The following is a 20,763-nucleotide window of genomic DNA, read 5'->3' as shown; positions in this document are numbered from 1 at the left end:
AACTCAGGCTATGAGGGAGGCCGCAGTGAAGGGCTCCGAAAATTTCGACCACCTGGGGTTCTTTAACGTGCACCGACATCGCACAGTACACGGGCGTCTAGAATTTCACCTCCATCGAAATTCGACCGCCGCGGCCGGGATCGATCCCGCGTCTTTCGGGTCAGCAGCCGAGCACCATAACCACTGAGCCACCGCGGCGGCAATCAAAAAAAGAAGCGCCGGCCCTTAATTACGTTAGCTGTTACGTAAGCGCGGATCACTGTACCTTTAACCTCGTTCCTACCACAAGGTCGTCGCCACGGGAGACGCGAACTCGCGCTAAACCGTAAAATGATGCCGTTACGCAACGCAACAGCCATCCGCGAGAGGACGATTGCGTACGCGGAGCTGGAGGCGAGGAGGAATGACCTTCGGAGAGGGCGCACTAGTAAGTCATGTACGGGTACTGCGGAGTAGAGCGTTTATTTGTGTTTAGTAGCGACCGTTAAAGATCCCAGCGAGATCGCGCGCTAAGAGCGAATTCGGGCAGTCACAATTGCACACACAGTGGAAGTTCGATGGGCGAATGACTTTGAAGGCGAAGAGAATGGCTATTTATTTAGCACAAAGTTTGTTTACTTAGCACAAAAGCAAGAAATGGGAGCACACAACTTCAAGGATCCAATAATAATTGTTGAAAGGTGAAAAACTGTAGCGCTCGAGACAAGGACACAACGAAAACAACAACACGTGCGCTTAGCGCATGTGTTGTTCGCCGTGAGTATGTGCCGTTAAACCTGAGGACATCATCATCATCATCATGTGTTGTTGTCCTCGTTGTGTCCTTGTCTCGAGCGCTACAGTTTTTCATCATGGGCAACCAACTCGCCCAAACATCCACCCTGTTTAAAGGTCCCTAATACTGTAAGCAAACGCATATCATGTAGACGACAGCAAGAAATAGAGCAACTATTTATCAGTAAACATATTACAGCAGTAGGCACTGAACATTAGTGCGTGCTTACGAGCAACTCTTGATCAGAGTGCTGTAGAATGTGGCGTCCTTAATTACGTAATGAACTTTCCGAACTCTCTTCGCTGATGACAGAAAAAAAAAAAAAAAAACCCGAGGACACTTTGGCAACTAAAGTGTTGAGAGGCGAAAGCCGAGGACATTAAGCCGTGACCACTTCCGGTGGATGTGACGTCACACCGTTCCCGTGGCTATATCGATACCCAAATATACATCTTTCAGGGATCTTGAGCGTTAATTACGCTTAATTACACATTTTTTCCATATACTTTAACACAAATCATACGTTTTTCCGACCATTCTGTGACAATTTTGACTATGCCGTGACGACTTTTGGTGGGTGTGACGTCACATCGTTCCCGTGGCTATAGCGACGTTTGCGTTATATGGACGCAATTTTGACATTGTGCGTGTAATTAGTTAACTAATTACTCTACAGTCATCAAACGTGGCTTCTAGGTTCATTTTTTCCTCCTCTATCTAAAGCAACCATTCGTTTTCTCCTATCTTTGTTAGTTCCCGAGTTAACACGCTGCCAAAGGTGTGAAACCCTCTGCTAACGGACGACAGTATGAGCCATTAAAGGCTTTCACCTTAAAAGGTTATTGGTGCAGGGTAAAGGAGAATCATTCCTGCTCTTCCATACGTTCAAGGTTGAGTATTCCCAGCGTGATTGTTGTAATGACTGGAAGCCTTTGTTTCGAGAATGCAGTTATGGCTTGTAGTATATGTTAGTGATTTCTTAACTAAAGGCGCGCTGGCCAATCCTGTTTCTTGTTTTTTTTTTATTTTGCTGTCGCATGTGGAGATACGTGACAATGTAAGAACGAGCCAGGAAAGTCTCAGATGAAGATAAGATAAGATAAGAAGTTTATTTAGACAGGTACAAGTGTCTGGGAGAATGGCGAAAAGGCAGTGAGGTGCCTGACAAAGCGCCATCCCCCCCATCCCCCCCCCCCCTCCTAGAAGTTGACACTTGTTCAGACAATGCAGTACGAGCACCGGCACAGCACACAGAGGAAGCTTCAGAGACAACTTTAACATCCTATTTAAAGAGCACATTCTACAAGTGAAAAGGCATTCTGAAAAAAAAAAGGGGGGGGGGGGAACTTTTTTAACGCGTTTCTTAAAACGGCATAAAGCACAAGTCTAAGAACTTAAAAGACAAGCAAATATGCACAACAGAATTTAAATCCTTCAAAAAACGCTATCAGTCTAAGTTTGCAATGACAGTAAATAAGGATTCTTTTCCTTGAAGTGTCAGTAAAAACAATAAAGCGAGTTGAATGTGTTTGCTTCTCAGTATACAGAGGTGCTAATCTCCTCATAAGGCTGAAAAGTCCATGGCATTTGCTCTTTTCTGTGGGGGCGAGCTAGGTGATAGTGGGGAGGGATAGGGCAAAGTATACTTGAGGTCAACTGGCATGCATGTTTCTGTTGGCTTCTCTTACATAACAAGACACGTGTTACAAGGTATGGTAGAGTTATTGAGTCCTTCTTTTGCGTAAAATAAAGGAAGAATAAAAAAATCATTATGCCGTTTGCTTGATATGGGCACCGAACCAAGAATAAAGCAGCGCTTCTGAGAATTCGGCGTTCGCTTAATACACTTCAGCCGATATTATTTTTGAGACTCAAATCAAAGGTTACGAGGTCTTTGACCGATCGGTCGATTACTCATTAATAAAGCGATATATACTTCAACAATCATTCAGTCTCACTCAAGTCGGTCGGTGTTTGTTAGTTCGCCCGGAAAGGACCATGCGTGTTCAGTGCTGGAGCACAGGACACTTGCGTAAGGGCACCTGAAACAAATGGCACCTGGACAACGATATAGAGAAAAGAGAAGATATAGGCTGTTAGAAAAGGAGGAGGCTGTATACATATGGGCTGATAACTGAATCAATATGGCTGACCAAGACTATCAACATCTTACCCGCAAAGAACTCTGAACAGGGTTTAACTAACGGAATTTATTCGATGTATCTCGCAAATGTGTTTGAATATGGGACTTGAGTCACCTCGTATAGTATACATCGGTCAGTGCACGAGCTATGAGGCGGACAGCGAGTTATTTACAGCGACCCTCCGCATCTGAAGCGTCGACGGCGTTGCGATAACACCGTGACCTCGACCGGTGGAGTAGTAAGAAGCAAAATTGACGCCGCCGATATATCTTTAGAGGCATGAAGATGAGTCCCGGGGGGAAAGGGTGGGAAGGAGTAGCGGATAGTGCGACAGCGGTGACCTCTGGAGAGTTGCGAAATCGGCTGAGGAGGAGACTGCAGGGGATCCGAACCGCGGCTCGGATAATTTTCACGCACGAACACACGCACGCACACACGCATGCACAGAAATCTAAGCATCAATAAAACGGAGAGCTGAGCTAGTTGTTACATACTGCTGGAAAAAAAAAACAGCGCTGAGGCAAGGAAAAAAGAAAGAAGACAACAAAACCGGCGCTGACTATCAACTGCAAGTTTATTAGAAACAACACGCAATATATACTCCATCGACAACCAAGAGCGCATGGCAACACCAAAAGCCATAGTGATACATCAGTCACCTGAACCAAGATACTTTAGTTTACAGTCATGAACTGTTACAGAGTCAATGTTTTTGTGGATATGAAACGCTTCACTGATTTCCCTTGTTAGTTTATCTTTGTGTTCGTACACGATCCTAGTTTCATTAAAAATGGGGGTACATAATTTTTCAGAAGAATCAGGTTGGTTATTCCGGGATAGTTCCTGTAATGCAAGGCTAAATTTGACGACGGAGCTCCTTTCAATGAAGTGTTGTGGTCTAAGAAGTGAAATGCGCAACAACTTAGACAGGATACAGAAAGAAACACATACAACAGTTCACGAGCGCTCGTGAACTGTTGTATGTGTTTCTGTGCCCTGTCTAAGTTGTTGCGCATTTCACTTATATACTATGCAGAACCAACTAGCCCGACAACACGCTCTTCTAAACTGGAATATAGTATATATTGCGTGTTGTTTCGAATAAGCGCCTCCGCGGTGGCTCAGTGGTTATGGTGCTCGGCTGCTGACCCGAAAGACGCGGGTTCGATCCCGGCCGTGGTGGCCGAATTTCTTTGGAGGAGAAATTCTAGAGGCCCGTGTGCTGTGCGATGTCAGTGCACGTCAAAGAACCCCAGGTGGTCGAAATTTCCGGAGCCCTCCACTACGGCGTCTCTCATAGCCTTAGTCGCTTTGGGGCGTTAAACCCCATAAACCAAACCAAACCAAACCTTGTTTCGAATAAAGCTTTCAGTTGATATTCAGCGCCGGTCCTGTTGTCTTCTTTCTTTGTCCCTCGTCTCAGCGCTGTTTTTTGCCCAGCAGAAATCTAAGCATGGCGGTGACCCAGAACGGGAAATAAACATCTCAGGATAGCCTCAAACTCGGCCCCTATAATAGCGGCTAGGGGCTCGGCAAAGTAGAGCGGGGTCTCACACACGTGGCAGCAGGATTAAGGGGCCGGCAACCGGAGAAGCAGCGCCGGAAATGGTGCGAGGAACGACCCCGTGTTTTGCTTCGCTGCGCCAAGTTGAAATTTACTGCAGCTCGAATATGGCACATGTAGGCACGGAGAATTCAATGATAAAAAGAGCTTAGGGGTGGCGGGAAATGGCCCAAATAGCCTGCATCCAGAATTTAGCCAGGATTCAGTTTGACCACTTGGCAATGGAACCCGCCGCGGTGGCTCAGTGGTAGGGCGCTCGTCTACCGAGCCGGAGTACCCGGGTTGGAACCCGACCGCGGCGGCCGCGTTTCGATGGAGGCGAAACGCAAGAGGCGCCCGTGTGCTGTGCGATGTCAGTGCACGTTAAAGTTCCCCAGGTGGTCGAAATTATTCCGGAGACCTCCACTACGGCACCTCTTTCTCTCTCTCTTCTTCCACTCCTACCTTCCTCCCTTCCCCTACGGCGCGGTTAAGGGGTCCGCCGAGATATGTGAGACAGACACTGCGCCATTTCCTTTCCTCAAAAACCAATTTATTTAGTTGGCACTGGCCTGCTAAGTTCGTGATTACCAGCACACTAAAGAAGACACATAATAAGAAACACAGAACAAACGTTAAATTGTACGAAGTAGTCCGGTTTTAGTCCGCTATAGCAACGATGAATTTAGGTTGTCAGGTATGTCGTTTCATCTTTCCACGCTGTTGCATTGATGACCACGTGCGAAGTTATACTCAGTTAAGCTCATAGGATTTCTTCGTCATTTTTTGCCTTCCTGGTCATAGCGGCTTTGAGAGGTACGGAACAGACATTTCAGTCGTTCTAGGCATGTGTTTTGCCCTCTGTACAGCTTTTTCCCTCATACCCCTGAAGTTTGGAATTCCTTCAAATCCAAATTCCTCTAGCGTACATCTTTTTATTTTATTGGCTTAATTTATTTATACCTACTGCGGCAGGAGTGGGACAGAATACTAAGAAACAGCAATACAAAGAACAATACAGAGAAATAAAGAAGTCAATCATACAATATTAGGAACAACATGTTTGTAAGAATTCTAATCATAATGAGCGGTTGTTGCCTGCTAAGGAATTCCCAACCTTCAATGGTAAGAGGGAGAGCTGTACAGCGGGCAAAACACATACCTAAAACGAATGAAATGTCTGTTCCGTACTCCCAAAGCCGCTATGACCAGAAAGGCAAAAAATGATGAAATCCTATGAGCTCAACTGCAAATGCTTACATCCAGATCATATTGGACCAAATGTTGCCGCTAGATATCGCGTGCTTATCCCAAAACACGCCCAGAACGTGTTTTAGAGAAGCGTTTTGCCCTATGTGCTAAAAAAAGTTAGTGCGGGCATAAAAGGGCTAAATGTTTAGCACATGGTGGCTCCTTGTAGATGAAGGTTTCGAAAATGTCAGGTAATCATTCTAGCGAAGAAAAACGAGGTGAATTGACTGAAGCGTGTATGAATTTGAGGCATCCGAAGCAAGACGAGGAAAAGAGAGTGCACTAGAGGACAGACGAGACCCACTTTTGCCGTAACGGGGAAGTCAGTGTGTACTGCCAGCGTCAAATGATATGCGAGCCGCGGAAAGCGCGGTCACAGGCCCAGCTTACACCTCAGCCTATCAACAGGAAACATAGGCGCGCCCTTCCATCACAGCAAACCAAAAACCTCTCAGAGACGTCTATAGCTGGACGTCTCTGAGAGGTTTTTGGTTTGCTGGGGTAGTATCATGGGCGGGATTTTCGGCGCACTCTGAGCGTTCAGTTCCCGAATCGGATCCGAAAAGGCTGAAAATTCAATCGCGAATATCTCAATATCTGTTGCACTTAGGGACATGATGCAATCTGTATTAGCTTTGAATCTTTACAGTCTTCAATATTGAGATTGAAATATGCAGCGTAAAGTGGAGTTAAAAGATAAGCAACGAAATTTAACTAATTAATTAAATAAATTTGCCCGCTATGTCCTTATCTTGTGTCCGCCGAGCCGAATACACATTCCGTGAAGGCGGCATTCACAGCATTCGTACTTTAAAAAAAAAATTCTGCAAACTGTTAAAAAAAATACCTTGTATTATAGGTTATTGCATCAAAAGTTGTATGATGCAATAACCTGATAGAGGTTTCGTCATAGAAATATCATACAATCTGTTTGACATACTAACACATCTCTAAGATGTCTATATGATTTTTCAGAAATGTACGAGATTTGCATGATAATTTTTGATAATTTGTACGGTAATTGTGTGATATTTGTATCAGAAACTCTATGAGGTTATTGCATCATACAACTGATTTTCACCAGGTTGGGGCATAATAAGGGTACTATCGTCCACATGGTGGTAGAGGCGGGCGTTCATATTAAGGCTGTGTATAGGTCGTTGACAAAAATGTTAAATAGTAGTGGCCCGAGGACCGATCCCTGTAGGACATTACATCTGAAAGGTGAGAGATTACAGTCACAGTCTCTAATCTTGACTACAAGGGGACGGTTGGTGCAGTAGCTTGTGAAGTATTGTTCATACGACTTCCGAGATCCCAAGTTGTGGGACTTTTGAAGCAACGTATCGTGATCCCAAAGGTAACGAACGTCTTTGTTAAGCCTAAAAAAATGAAAAAATTGCGAGGACACTTTCGCAACCAAAGTGTTGAGAGGCGACAGCCCAGGACACTATGCCGTGACGACTTTCGGTGGACGTGACGTCACACCGTTCCCGTGGCTATATCGTCACCCAAATTAGACGTCTTTCGGGGATCTTAAGTGTCAACTACGCTTAATTACACATTTTTCCATCTAATCTGACACAAATCCGACTTTTTTCCGACCATTCTGTGACAATTTTCACTATGCCGTGACGACTTTCGGTGGATGTGACGTCACACCGTTCCCCTGGCTATATCGACGTCCACGCTATTTCGACTCAAGGTGGACATTTTTTCCATAATTAATTAACTAATTAATCTTCAGTCATGAACCTTGGCTTCTAGGTTAATTTTTTGCTCCTCTATGTGAAGCAACCACTGGTTTTCTTCTATCTCATTTTAGTTTCAGAGTTAAACGCGTGCGACACCCTCTGCTAACGGACGACAGTATGAGCCATTGAAGGCTTTCGCCTTAAAATACATTATGTTACAAGTGACGTCATTGTGTCCGACCGAGTCAGTGACTGGCATACTGGCCAACCAGCGGAGCGCGTTGTCGCACGTCATGCGTGACGTCACTCCATGCTGACCAATCAGCGTGACGCCTTGCACCTGGTGTGCTGCGCCAACGACACTGAGGCCACATAAATGAGAAACGTAATCTTCATTGCCATCGTTATGAAAGAGCAAATTCAATAAGGTTCGTGGTAATATTTGGCGCAGAGCAAGAGACCGGCGCGTTTTGTTCAAAGGCGAAAAAGCAGGCATCACAAACGGGCAGGCGGACTGAGGTGAAATCCAAATGGAAGTGTTCAACTGAGTAAACATGTGTCCGTCATGAAAATAACGGGACTAGAAGGTGACAGCAACATCAAAATTGGAGTGGACACTTAAGCTCCGCCTTAAGGGTGTGACGCGATAGCGTAATGGGTTAATTCCCATTTATGCAGAAGGTCATCCTCTGCTCTACATTCATAGATCGCTGGTAGTCCTCATACCCCTCCTGGCGCAGTGGTTCAGCGGTAAAGCGATGCGCCACTGCCCTGCGATGGCAGGTGTTCCCAGCGGTGGGACATGTGCGACCCATACTGCTCTTCCCGAGCAACACTTTAAAAAAAAATTTTAGACTGTCTATAGACTATCCATAGACTTTTGTCTATAAAGTCTATAGAGTTTCTATAGACAAATCATAGAGAACAGTCTATAGGCAATACAAATGCTATAGACACTCTATAAATTTAAGGCCATACACTTTTAGTAGACTTTTGTCCATAGAGCGTCTATAGACTTCTTATAGACTATTGCCTTCCTGTAGACATTTATTTTTGTATATTCATAGTATATAGACTGTCTATAGACAAAAGTCAAAAGTCTATAGACAAAAGGGTCTATAGACTCTATAGAGCCTTTTTATAAGGGACAAGTCATTATTTGCCATCTTCTTTGGTGGGTAGTTTGCTCGCTATCCGCAAGGTAGGTTATGATGACATCGCAAGGTCACGTGACCTGGGTGGACCACCTGTCTCCTGGGTTGCTCTCTGGGGACCACCTGCCAGAGCCGTGCCCGTGATTCTTCACTCACAACGCCGACGGCGGATTTTCTGGAGAACTGGGCCTTTAACGCTCTCGCGTTAAAACGACCGCTACTGTCTGCAGCGCCAGTTCTTTCTAGAAACAAGAGGCCCCTTCACTCCACCTGTGACGTCACCCACCTTGCCTGATTGACCATACTCTGCCATGTATGCAAACCAGAAGGCTCAAGTAGCGACGGCCGGCAAGATCTTGGCGGCCTTGTGGTCTAAGTTCTTGGAATGGCGCGGACAACTGGGCGAGGTGGGTGACGTCACAGGTGGAGTGAAGATGAATTTCGTTTCTAGAAGGCACTGTCATAGTTCGAATAAACGTGACTCGGCACTTTATGAGAAACGCACTTGGGCCTGACTCAGAGGCGACGGCCCCAAGCGCCTCTGAGTCAGCCACTCGTGAACGTGTTGCTTCAGCAAACTATCACTACGCGTCCATTGGAGATACGGGAGATAATTCTATCTTCCGCGGCGAATAACAAAATGATAAGGCGACGGGCCTGCGGCGATAAGCAGAGTGTACTCTTGAAAAGATAACGGAGCACTGGGGCAAAATGGCATTGGATGTCAAAGTGGAACGGCAACGTGGTAAAGTCCACGTTAGTTCAAGTAAGAAATAGTAGTCCCAATTCCGGTACGGTGTCGCGGCGCAGAGGGAACAATTCGCCCAAAAATAACAGGCCCGGACGCTGAAAACTTGCAAACCTTAACGGAAGCCTGCCAAAAAAAAAAAGGCGATGTCATTGGTGAGCTCTTTTAGAAGCAGCAGTAGCAGTATGGTCACGCCGTGATCTGTCCGTTTTTCAAAAGTGGGATTTGTTTAAACAGGAGATCAAAAACTTGGCAATTGAGGCCTCAGCAAGAATCGCTTTCCTGAAGAGACACCACCTTCGTGAGCTTGGGCGCACCCTAACGGAGCTACATGAGCTAGAGAGGGTAAGCCCGGGTGCCTATCTCGAAGAGATTAATAACGTAAAAGCAGAGCATCAACAATTTGCGACAGAAAGATATAAGGGGGCCTTGATACGATCTCGGTCCCGAAGGTTTCTTGATGAGCAACCTTCTCGTCGGGCCCTGAGTGATGAAAGAGAGAATGCTCTTGCGAAGGAAATATTGGAAATTCAGTATGGTGATTGCACATACAGCGATGCGCCCGGTATTCTTGCTGCTTTCTTCGACTATTATCGAAAGCTGTTTGGTAGTTGCGATGATCCAAATCAGGGTTTCGATTACAGTTCCTTACTCGGAAACTTCCCTCTACTAGACGATGAGAAGTGTGCTATAGTGAAGGGACCTATCACTTTGGATGAAATTCAATCAGCTATTTCTGCCCTGCAGAGCCAGAAATCTCCTGGGCCAGATGGTATTACTAGCGAATTCTATAAAACATTTTCGCCGTGCCTAGTGCCTGTTTTGATGGAAGTTTTCCAAGCATCTTATGATGTGGGTGTCCTGCCTCCCACTTTCTATTCTGGACACACAATATTAATTCCCAAAAGCAAAGATACTAATCGGTTGAAAACTGTTGAGGGATATCGTCCAATTTCCCTCTGCAATGTTGATTACAAAATTTTTGCCAAGGTTCTTAGCAGTCGTCTGCAGCTCGTCATTATGGACTTGATAGGTTCGCATCAGGTCTGTGGTATTAGAGGCCGTAGTATTCAAACACATATCCATATTGCACGTTCAATATTAGAGACAATATCAGATGAGACAGGCCAAGTTGCTCTGATTCAAATTGACTTGGCGAAGGCTTTTGATAAAGTTCGGCACGATTTCTTTCGGCACGATTTGGAGTATGCAAATATTGGTGACGTCTTGCTCAAAGGCATAAGGCTGTGCTACAAGAACTCCTATACAAGGGTTATTGTTAATCAGGAGCTAACGAAACCAATACCACTAGAAGCATCTGTTCGTCAAGGATGTCCACTGTCTCCATTGTTGTTTGCCCTATATTTGGAACCCCTCTGTCTCAGTATAATTAACAGTGCAGCTATCCGCGGTTTCTCTCTGGCTCAATGTGAAGTTAAAGTTTTAGCCTATGCTGATGATGTCGCCCTCTTTTGTTCTGACAAAAAGAGTGTACTTGAGGCTCTAAACTTGACTAAACAGTTCTGTGATGTATCAGGCGCGGCTCTTAATTTAGAGAAATCCAAAGGCTTTTGGTTGGGTTATTGGGGAACTAGGCCAAGCCAGTTCGGTGACATTTGCTGGGACAGTAGCCCTCTTGAGTACCTAGGCGTTCCGCTGCACCAAGTTCGCAACAGTACAGCCTACTGGGATTCACAAATTGTAACTCTACGGCGGCAAGCACAGGCTTGGATGGGTAGGGAACTCTCAGTGTTTGCGAGGGCACAGGTCTGTAACATTTTTTTGTTTGCAAAGCTCGCGTATGTCCTTCAAGTCCTGCATTGTGCGAGGAGGAAGGTGCAAGCAATACACAGAATATTTGCAACATTCGTTTGGCGCTCTCAATGGGAGCCCATGAGGCGTGACAACTTGTTCCTTCCCTTAGAGGGTGGTGGAGTGGGTCTTGTTCACCTGTTCGTGCATCAACTTGTTTCCCGCTTTTTCTTTTTTAAATCGGCAAACCACCCGTTTCTGGTAGCTGTGCTCATTAGGCGGCTTAGTTTTCATTTGCCTTACTTATTCGCACCGACTGTGCAGGCTCGTGAGGGGACTTTGTGGGGATTCCTCAAGGAGGTTGCTGACACTTTCAATTTCCTCACTGTGCGCTTCTCTTTAGATTACCTGTATAGTCTCTCGAGAAAACAGATGACCCAGGCTCTCACTGAGTCTTTGTTCCCTACACCATTGTATCGGCAGCCTTATCTGGGGTCTTTGGACATCAGTGTTCTAAAGCGTGTTAGGCGGATGTGCATTCAGGCAGCCGCTAAAACGTTCTTTTTCAAACTACACACAGCGACGCTGCCTGTCAAGACATTTCTTAATGACAAGGGGATGTTTGTACCTTGGAATGTGAATTGCCGTCTGTGTAACGTGCCTGAGACCATTGATCATTGCTTTATCCTGTGCCGTGATGCCATGTTCTTTTGGGACATACTACAACGAACTCTCAAGAAGGACATTGAAATCACACCGTACACTATTAGATTTCTGCCTGTTGACAAAAATTCTGTTGTGCCTTATGATCTGTTTATGTTGATGGGACTATTCAGTCTTTGGAAAAGCCGTATGATGGACAGACATGCCGAGCCACCAAGATCGTCCAAATCTGTCTTTCGTGAGCAGTGTGCTTTGGTGAGGAGTGTATATGCTGCACGCGAAGAACCTCCAAGCTGGCTGCCGTACCTAGATGCATGTGTGTGCCTCCCTGAATTTTGATGTTTTCATCGGGTTGCAGTGTTGATTTAGGGCAATGGCGGGCTCCTATTAAGCAGCCCGGCAACTTGAGACGCGATCCAGTCTGATTGGAGTTTTCCTCCTTTCTACGGATGTTCTTCCATGCAATAAAGAAAAAAGCAGTCGTGGCCGAGTGGTTAAGGCGATGGACTCGAAATCCATTGGGGTTTCCCCGCACAGGTTCGAATCCTGTCGGCTGCGCATTACTTTTTTTTACCCTCCTGCACAGTCCCGCAAACAAGAAAGCACGCTTAGATGGACCAACGTGGTGATGATGATACTGCATTTTAATGGCACAACGGCCGATTTGATCCGACAGCGTTATGGCAAAGGGCATTTTCATCTATTTAAACAGAAAGCCGGATACCAATTGCTTGTACCCATTCTGCCAAAGCTTGCATCCATTGTAGCAAAGCTTGCATCCATTGTATCAAAGCTTGCATCCATTGTATCAAAGCTTGCATCCATTGTATCAAAGCTTGCATCCATTGTACCAAAACTTGCATCCATTGTACCAAAACTTGCATCCATTGTACCAAAACTTGCATCCATTGTACCAAACTTGCATCCATTGTACCAAAACTTGCATCCATTGTACCAAAACTTGTACCAAAACTTGCATCCATTGTACCAAAACTTGTACCAAAACTTGCATCCATTGTACCAAAACTTGCATCCATTGTACCAAAACTTGCATCCATTGTACCAAAACTTGAATCCATTGTACCAAAACTTGCATCCATTGTACCAAAGATTGCATCCATTGTACCAAAGCTTGCATCCATTGTACCAAAGATTGCATCCATTGTAGCAAAGCTTGCATCCATTGTACCAAAGATTGCATCCATTGTAGCAAAGCTTGCATCCATTGTAGCAAAGCTTGCATCCATTGTAGCAAAGCTTGTACCCATTGTACCACCGGCGGGTACCTTACGGCACAGCGGATCGAACCCGGCACCTTCCGCATATGCTGGACGGATGCTCGAACTTACTGGTCACATTGCGGTTGATTCGTCAACGTCTGCTAGACAACAAAAGCGAGCTGACGAACTCCTAGCTGAATTGAAGAGAGAGAACAAGCAAGGTGTGGGGAAGATACGCATTCCAAAAAATATAACCACCAGTGGTTTAGTTATGACAAGGTTATGGTTAGGTATGAGAACAGAAACGAAGCAGGCGATGGCGCAGAGGAAGGTAAAAGTATAAAACTAAGAAGTTTTTTTTTTTTTTCAGAATAAGTGGGATAGGACTACCTTTCTAAAGGAGGCAACCTTAGTAACATTGATAATGATGATAGTGATAGCGGCTGTGTGTAGTAAAAGTCTTCTGCGGTACTTGTCAAAGTAAACCTCAACATTCCCGATACATTACACCATCAGATCGTCCAAATATCGCCCCATTGAGACACCGTGGCGGCTTACATTGAATAAATGAGTCACTCGTCATGTCATTCTCAGTCTTGATTGACTTCTTACAGCCGCCCAAACCAACACCACACACACCCTTACTCGACGCGTGCTCGCATGAGTCAAGAAAACGTTTCTGTATGTGAACATATTCTGTGCAGATATCTACCTGGTCACATAAAACACAGCCGTGCCATGGGCGACAGCTACACTTTTGAATCCACTCAAATTCTCGGTCTCTGAAGTAATTTTGTATGCCTTAGATGACGTCATTCCCACGCGTGACGTCACATCCGACGCGTGGGTGCTTGAACAGCCGCCAAAGCTACTTGTGAGCAGATATTCAATTATAAATTATCGACAGGACGCAGGGGAACCCAACGTGACTATATCTGTTTACTGTCTAGAGCAACGTAAAAAAAAAAAAAACGACGCGCAAGCGAAAATTGTAGTCGACATTCTTTAAACGTGTCTTTATCGCAGTTCCTCGACCAGACTGTTCATGCAATAGCCTCCTATTGCGTTCATTTCTATTGAATGAGAAAACGTGATTCCACTAACGACGAAGTAGCGCCAGAGCTATACTCAGAGCCGAGAAAAAAGAAACGATCGATTGTCTCGAGGTCTGTGAGCGTCACGCGGTCGTCCAAAAGAAGAACCATCTTTGCAGCTCAGCGGTCGGCACTCACGAATCGGCTGCCAAGATGACTGGTAAGTGTTGCGAAACGCTCATTTCTGAACCTACTCGTTCACCCGGCGGCTTGCGAGAGCGTCAGAAATCGTTACGAGGGTGTTGAAGGACCCTGACAGCGTAGTAAGGGCTAACGAATCCATCCCTCTCTTTCGCGTCGTGTACAATCGCGGGCCATGGCGTCGTGAACCGGTGCTCAGAGGTTTAAATCTGGTTTGGTTTGGCTTATTGGGGTTTAACGTCCCAAAGCAACTCAGGCTATGAGGGATGCCGTAGAGAAGGGATCCGGATATTTCGACCACCTGGGGGTTCTTTAACGTGCACTGACATCGCTCAGTACACGGGCCTCTAGAACTTCGCCCTCATCGAAATACGACCGCCGCGGCCGGGATCTAACCCGCGTCTTTCGGGTCAGCAGGTTTAAATCTGGAGATTGCATTGAATTTCTTGATATATTTGTAGCCCGACGTACTCACCGCACAGAAATAAATTTTTAAAAACTATAGGGACACTTGAGCCACCTTAATAGTGGAACGCGATAGGATTAATTTCAGATTTCTTGCTGCTTCTCTTCCAGCTTCTTTGTCTTTGGGTCAGTTTCTTCGAAATTCTCGGTTCAGCAACCGCCATGTCCGAGCTACTAGCTGTAGTACCGGGTAGCGTATTCGCCAACTGCAGCCTGTACAGCCACATGGCTTGAAACCACGGTCAATTGATCACGGTGACTGAAGATTGTCACAACGGCTTACCTAAAAGGGATAATAAATCCTCTTAAATGGCGTTATATGCCACTAAGCATCACGATTTGCGACCTAAAAGGGAAAAAATGTGAAAAAAATTAAATTAAAAAAACAATAAAATTACAGTACAGAGAGCGGAGTCGAACGGCCGACCTTCCATACGCAACACGTGCCTCTAATCCACTGAGCCATAGCGGCGATGTCAAGCCGTCGTTCGGAATGAATATTTATAACCAGCCTTAATGTGGCTGCTACCTGCCGGTGGGCGGTGCTGTCATCGCTGGCTGTACCGGCTGCATTTGGCGAACACGCTACCGGGTATCCTCTACCCTCGGTGCCGACATCATCATCATCATCATAATAAGCCCGACTACGCCCACTGCAGGTCTAAGGCCTCTCCCATGTCTCTCCACTTAACCCTCTGCTTCGCCAGTTGCGGCGACCATATCCCCGCCCACCTAACTTTCTGCCGACCCCGGCTACGCCTGCCTTCTCTCGTAATCCACACCGTTACCCTTAAGGCCCAGCGGTTATCCTGCCTTCGCATTACATGCCCTGCCCAAGCCCATTTCTTCCTCTTGATTTCGACTGGGATGTCATTAACCCGCGTTTTGTTCTCTCACCCACTCTGCCCTCTTCCGATCTCGTAACGTTACACCTATAATTTTTCTTTCCATAGCTCGCTGCGATAACTGATGCATATTTCACATTCTTGTACGAAAGCACTACTTAACGGTATAAAACCCAACCAAGAATCTTGTCGGAAGACTCGGAGTAACTCGGGTAAGCTCGGGTTAATAGTTCGGAGGAGCGTCGCGCCATCTGTCGCCTAGTGGAGAAAGTATGTGAAGATCAAGAGCAAGAGTAACGGTTTCGTGCTAATAATGCAGATGCCGGAAAGAAAAGGCAAAAAATGAACACATGCTTCCCCACGTCTAATGGGTCCAACTACGTTAAAACCCCGCCACTTTTCTTTTTCTGATTTTTTAAATTCCGATTCTTTATCGAGATAGCTGTCCAGAAACTATGTCAATCACCACACAATGTACACGTTGTGATGATGTCACAAAGTCTCGTGACCTCCTCGACTAATCAGTGTGGCCCATCAGGGCAGGTTGTGATGACGACAAAAGGTGACGTGACCTCTCGCGACCAATCGGCGAATTCCGTGGCACCGGACATCGGGCAGGTTTTAGGCGCGACGACAACTCTAATTATACCGCATTAATAAGTTGGGCTAGTGAGAGAGACGGCTACAATTCTGTTTAATAGGCTGTGCAGGCTGCCTGTGCCGATCACGCTACGAGTAGCGGTCCAGTCCGTTTAAGAATACAGGATCACGCTGCAGACTCACTCACATACCTGCTGCTCTCGTTGTTTCAGAAATGCCACAGATGTCGGAGAAGCCCGTCGTTGGTAAGTGAATGCAGGTGATGCGAACCCGAGCGCCCAGTCTTTAGGCGGCTGGAAGGGAAACAGTCAGTAGAGTGATTTACTAAGAAGCGCGACGCCTATATGCGCTGCAGTTCATCCTGGGTGTAAACCATAAACATTGGCGCGCGTTCCAGGTTATACCATCTTGTATTCCTCACTTAATCACCGCCCTGCCGCGGTGGCTCAGGCTGCTGACCCGAAAGACGCGGGTTCGATCCCGCCCACGGCTACTGCACTTCGCGAAATACTGAACGCGAAATAGAAAAACCGCCCTGGTCCAATGTTTAGGGGAATCCTCCGAAGTGCAATAGATTTCTAATAAGGGGGGTAATCATTCATTAGCATCCACCCAAGCGCATCCAAGCCACTACAAAGGAAAGCTATAAGTGTCCTCAAAATTTTCTAATTGAAAGAAAAAAAAAAATTCGTCCTGGGACCACCGTCTAGCTGGAGCGGTCGCTCTACCAACTGCATTGCTAACATAGACGGCTAGGGTATGGTAGGGCGCGGGCGAATGAGGGTATGCTTTGAGCACTTAGTCTTAGTGTGTGCGTTTGCGACAGGCCTGCAAATAGAAACTGCAGTTGCATTGGTACAGGTTGACCTACTCAATATTTCCGCGAATCTTTGTAGTTTTTAAGCATCGAGTCGATGCTTCTTTGAGAGGGGAGTAATGCCGCGAATCATCGTAGTGCTTTTTAAGGCGAAAGCCTTTAATGTCTCATCGTTGTAAGCAGCAGTTGTCGACAGAGAATGTCACGCTTTTCAGTTGGTCGAAACGTCACAGTGCGCCAATTTCAAACGGGGCCAATTGTACTTTGGCTAGTAACCATGCAACCAATTGAAGGAACCATATAGTGATGCTCCAAGTAAGTGGGACTGAGCTTAGTTAATTGCTTAATTACCCAATTAGCCTAATTAACTTCTCTAGTCAGGCCATATAAATAAATAAAACCTAGTAAGAAATTGGTCGAGCTCGGGAATCGAACCCCGGTCTTCGGAGTGCGAGACGAGCATGCTATCCACTCCGCCATGCCAGCTCGATGGTTTGGAATGAACAAAGGCACGTCTAGTGAATACGGTGTCTTCGCTCACTGCCATCCTACTCCCTTCCCTTCCGGCGAAGTTTAGGTGTCCACCGAGATATGAGAGAGAAATACATTTCCTTTCCTCAAAAACCAATTTACCGACGACGAGGCGTAGAACCGAATGGGCGATGGCGTTCTATGGACTCCTTGGCAGCGTTGCAAGACGCTCTCGCGTTCCACTCTTAGAGGCGAAGCTTAACATCTTAACCACACATCAGTGACCACACTTTAGGTCAAAAAGTGCACCCCCCCCCCCTGAATTTTGACGGGTGTCCACCGAGATAAGTGAGACAGTTACTACGTAATTTTCTTTCCTCAAATACAATTTTCATTTTCTTCATTACGGGCCATCTTCGTCTTTCTTCTTTCACTCCCACTTCCTCCGTTCCTCTACGGTGCGGTTCAGGTGTCCACCGAGATGACAGAGATTTACTGCGCCATTTCCTTTCCTCAAAAACCGTTGCGTTGAAACGGCAAGGCATCGCGCCGAACGGGTGGTGGCGTTCCGTGGACTCCCTGGCAGCGCTACAACACGCTGTCGCGTTCCACTCCTAAAGGCGAAGCTTAAGCTTAAGCTTAATTAGTAGTTAATTAGTATTCAGGCATTAAACGGTAATTAACCATTAATTAGTGATTTGTCATCACTTAGTAATTAGTACTCAATTACATGTGACGCCACCAGTGCCACAGAAGCACTGAAAGTGGTGCGGAAAACGCTTTCGCCTCTACGCACTTTAGACAGTCAAAGTGCCCCCTGAATTTTTTTGTTCATTCTTCAGAGCTGCAGGCGCGCCGCTTTGTCACTTTGTTTTTGATGCAAGAAGCGACCAGATTTAACTCGATTGATCGCATCCAGGCGGAGATGATTCTAATGGTGTCTTCGACTGGTCGCTCCCACGATCCGGTTCGGATTTGGCAAAGTGAGAGCCGCTCTAGCTCCGAGCGCATAGCGAGACCGATCAAGCCGAATGGTCAGCAAGTTTTCAGAGCGAAAGCGCAGGAAGCAGAAAAAGGACGTAACTTCCGTGACGGCGTACCCAGCGTAATGATTCGTCTTTTTTTCGACATTTCGCCTCACAGAGCCACACAGCAGGGACGTTTTAACTGCCTCTAATACCTAAAGCGCCTAAACTTGCTTCTACGGATGCGTAAAAACCGACGCGTTAGGCCTCGCCAGACCAGTCGTGGTGTGCCGTGGCCACCAAACTGAAAGGGATCTAAAAACGTTGGTGGCCACCGTGGCTTCGCATCCGTCTCCGCGAAACGGCTGAAGTGGCTCTGTCACGTGAGCACATCTCGGGGCCGCTCCGACTTTTTTTCTCGGAGCGCCTCAGAGCGCTCTGAGCTGGAGGCGGGCGCTCCGAAAGAACCAGCCGAAAAATTCAGGGGGCACTTTGACTGTCTAAAGTGCGTAGAGGCGAAAGCGTTTTCCGCACCACTTTCGCTGCTTCTGGGGCACTGGTGGCGTCACATATAATTGAGTGCTAATTACTAAGTGATGACAAATCACTAATTAATGATTGATTACTGATTAATGCCTGAATACTAATTAACTGCTAATTAATGACGCTTAAGCTTCGCCTTTAGGAGTGGAACGCGACAGCGTGTTGTAGCGCTGCCAGGGAGTCCACGGAACGCCACCACCCGTTCGGCGCGATGCCTTGCCCTTTGAACGCAACGCTTTTTGAGGAAAGGAAATGGCGCAGTAATTCTCTGTCATCTCGGTGGACACCTGAACCGCACCGTAGAGGAAGGGAGGAAGTGGGAGTGAAAGAAGACAAAGAGGGCCCGTAATGAAAGAAATGGAAATTGTATCTGAGGAAAGGCAATTACGCAGTAACTGTCTCGCATATCTCGGTGAACACCCGTCAAAATTCAGGGGGCACTTTTTTTACCTGAAGTTTGGTCACTGATGTGTGATTTAGATGTTAAGCTTCGCCTCAAAGAGTGGAACGCGACAGCATTTTGCAGCGCTGCTAGGGAGTCCATAGAGCGCCATTGCCCATTCGGTTCTACGCCTCGCTCGTCGGTAAATTGGTTTTTGAGGAAAGGAAATGTATCTGTCTCTCATATCTCGGTGGACACCTAAACCTCTCCAGAAGGGAAGGGAGGAGGATGGGAGTGAGCGAAGACACCGTATTCACTAGACGCGCCTTTGTTCATTTCAAACCATCGAGCTGGCATGGCGGAGTGGATAGCATGCTCGTCTCGCACGCAGAAGACCGGGGTTCGATTCCCGAGCCCGACCAATTTCCTACTGCGTTTTATTTATTTATATCGCCTGACTAGAAAAGCTAATTGGGTAATTAAGCAATTAACTAAGCTCAGTCACACTTGGAGCATCACTATACGACCCCTTCAATTGGTTCCATGGTTACTAGGCAAAGTACAATTGGCCCCGTTTGAAATTCGCGCACTGTGACGTCACGGCCGTTTCGACCAATTGAAAAGCGTGACATTTTCTGTCGACAACTGCTGCTTACAACGATGAGGCATTAAAGGCTTTCGCCTTAACATAGTCACAGCGCTTTTTTTCGACCAGCCGAACGTGCGGCTGCATCTCAGAGCGCTCTAGAGCGATCTGAAACGACCAATCGAAGACACCGTAAGTTTTCCCAGAGTGTTTTAGTAACTTTGCACGCTTTATCTCGGGAGTTCGCTATCGGTTTTAAACCGAGGACGGCCGACAGCGGCGGGCATCCTGTTCGACGACCGCCGAGCCCGCTTGTTGCTGCGCCGCCGCCGAGTGATTCAGTTCTTTGCGGACGCAAGTCAGCTCGAATAAAGAGTTCCGTTCCGAAGACACCCTCGTTGTTTTCATGCTCTCCGGACTGCATTCACCACTACGTGACAATATGAATGAGAGTACACCTAGGCTGTCTGCGATTACTCTTCAATAGGAGTCAGAGTGGCGCTTGTTACTTCTAAATTGTTTTCCTGCCATCAGAGGGCAGTCGTTTTCCCAAACACACTGCTGTGCATATCACGCAAACTGCTTCTATTCGATGCGCGCACTGCAGCGCGCTCTTGTCACGGCTGCTGGTTGTGATGCGATGCCCATTAACGTGCGTCTCAATAGCACCGCTGCTTGTTACTGCCAGCCGCTCGTAAACGGGGGTTATCACACTAAGGTCCTAACTATTCGCTTTTCTTTCGCTCACTAATGTTCCAGAAAACCCAGAAAATCAAGAAGAAGAAGAGGGGGACAACAAGGACGGAAGGTGGCATTACATAGGTGCGTTCGAAGCGTTATCTTGCTGCATACGCCGCTTCCGTGTATGGGCCACACCTTGTAAAAACCTCGGAAGTAAATTCGGCCCTCA

The 20,763-nt window shown here is 46.6% G+C and overlaps 1 non-coding gene across 1 annotated transcript; it reads left to right on the top strand.

Moving 5' to 3' along the window:
• The first annotated feature begins 12,200 nt into the window (after positions 1 to 12,200).
• TRNAS-CGA (transfer RNA serine (anticodon CGA)) lies at positions 12,201 to 12,282 on the top strand. The gene has a single exon. It is a non-coding gene; the product is annotated as a tRNA-Ser (tRNA).
• The last annotated feature ends 8,481 nt before the right edge of the window (positions 12,283 to 20,763 follow it).

The sequence above is a fragment of the Amblyomma mixtum genome, chromosome 1, assembly GCF_055824585.1.
Source record: "Amblyomma mixtum isolate Tamu chromosome 1, ASM5582458v1, whole genome shotgun sequence".
NCBI lineage: Eukaryota > Metazoa > Arthropoda > Arachnida > Ixodida > Ixodidae > Amblyomma > Amblyomma mixtum.
The sequence above is the reverse complement of the archived record's forward strand: the minus strand, read 5'-3'. Positions and strand labels throughout refer to the sequence as shown.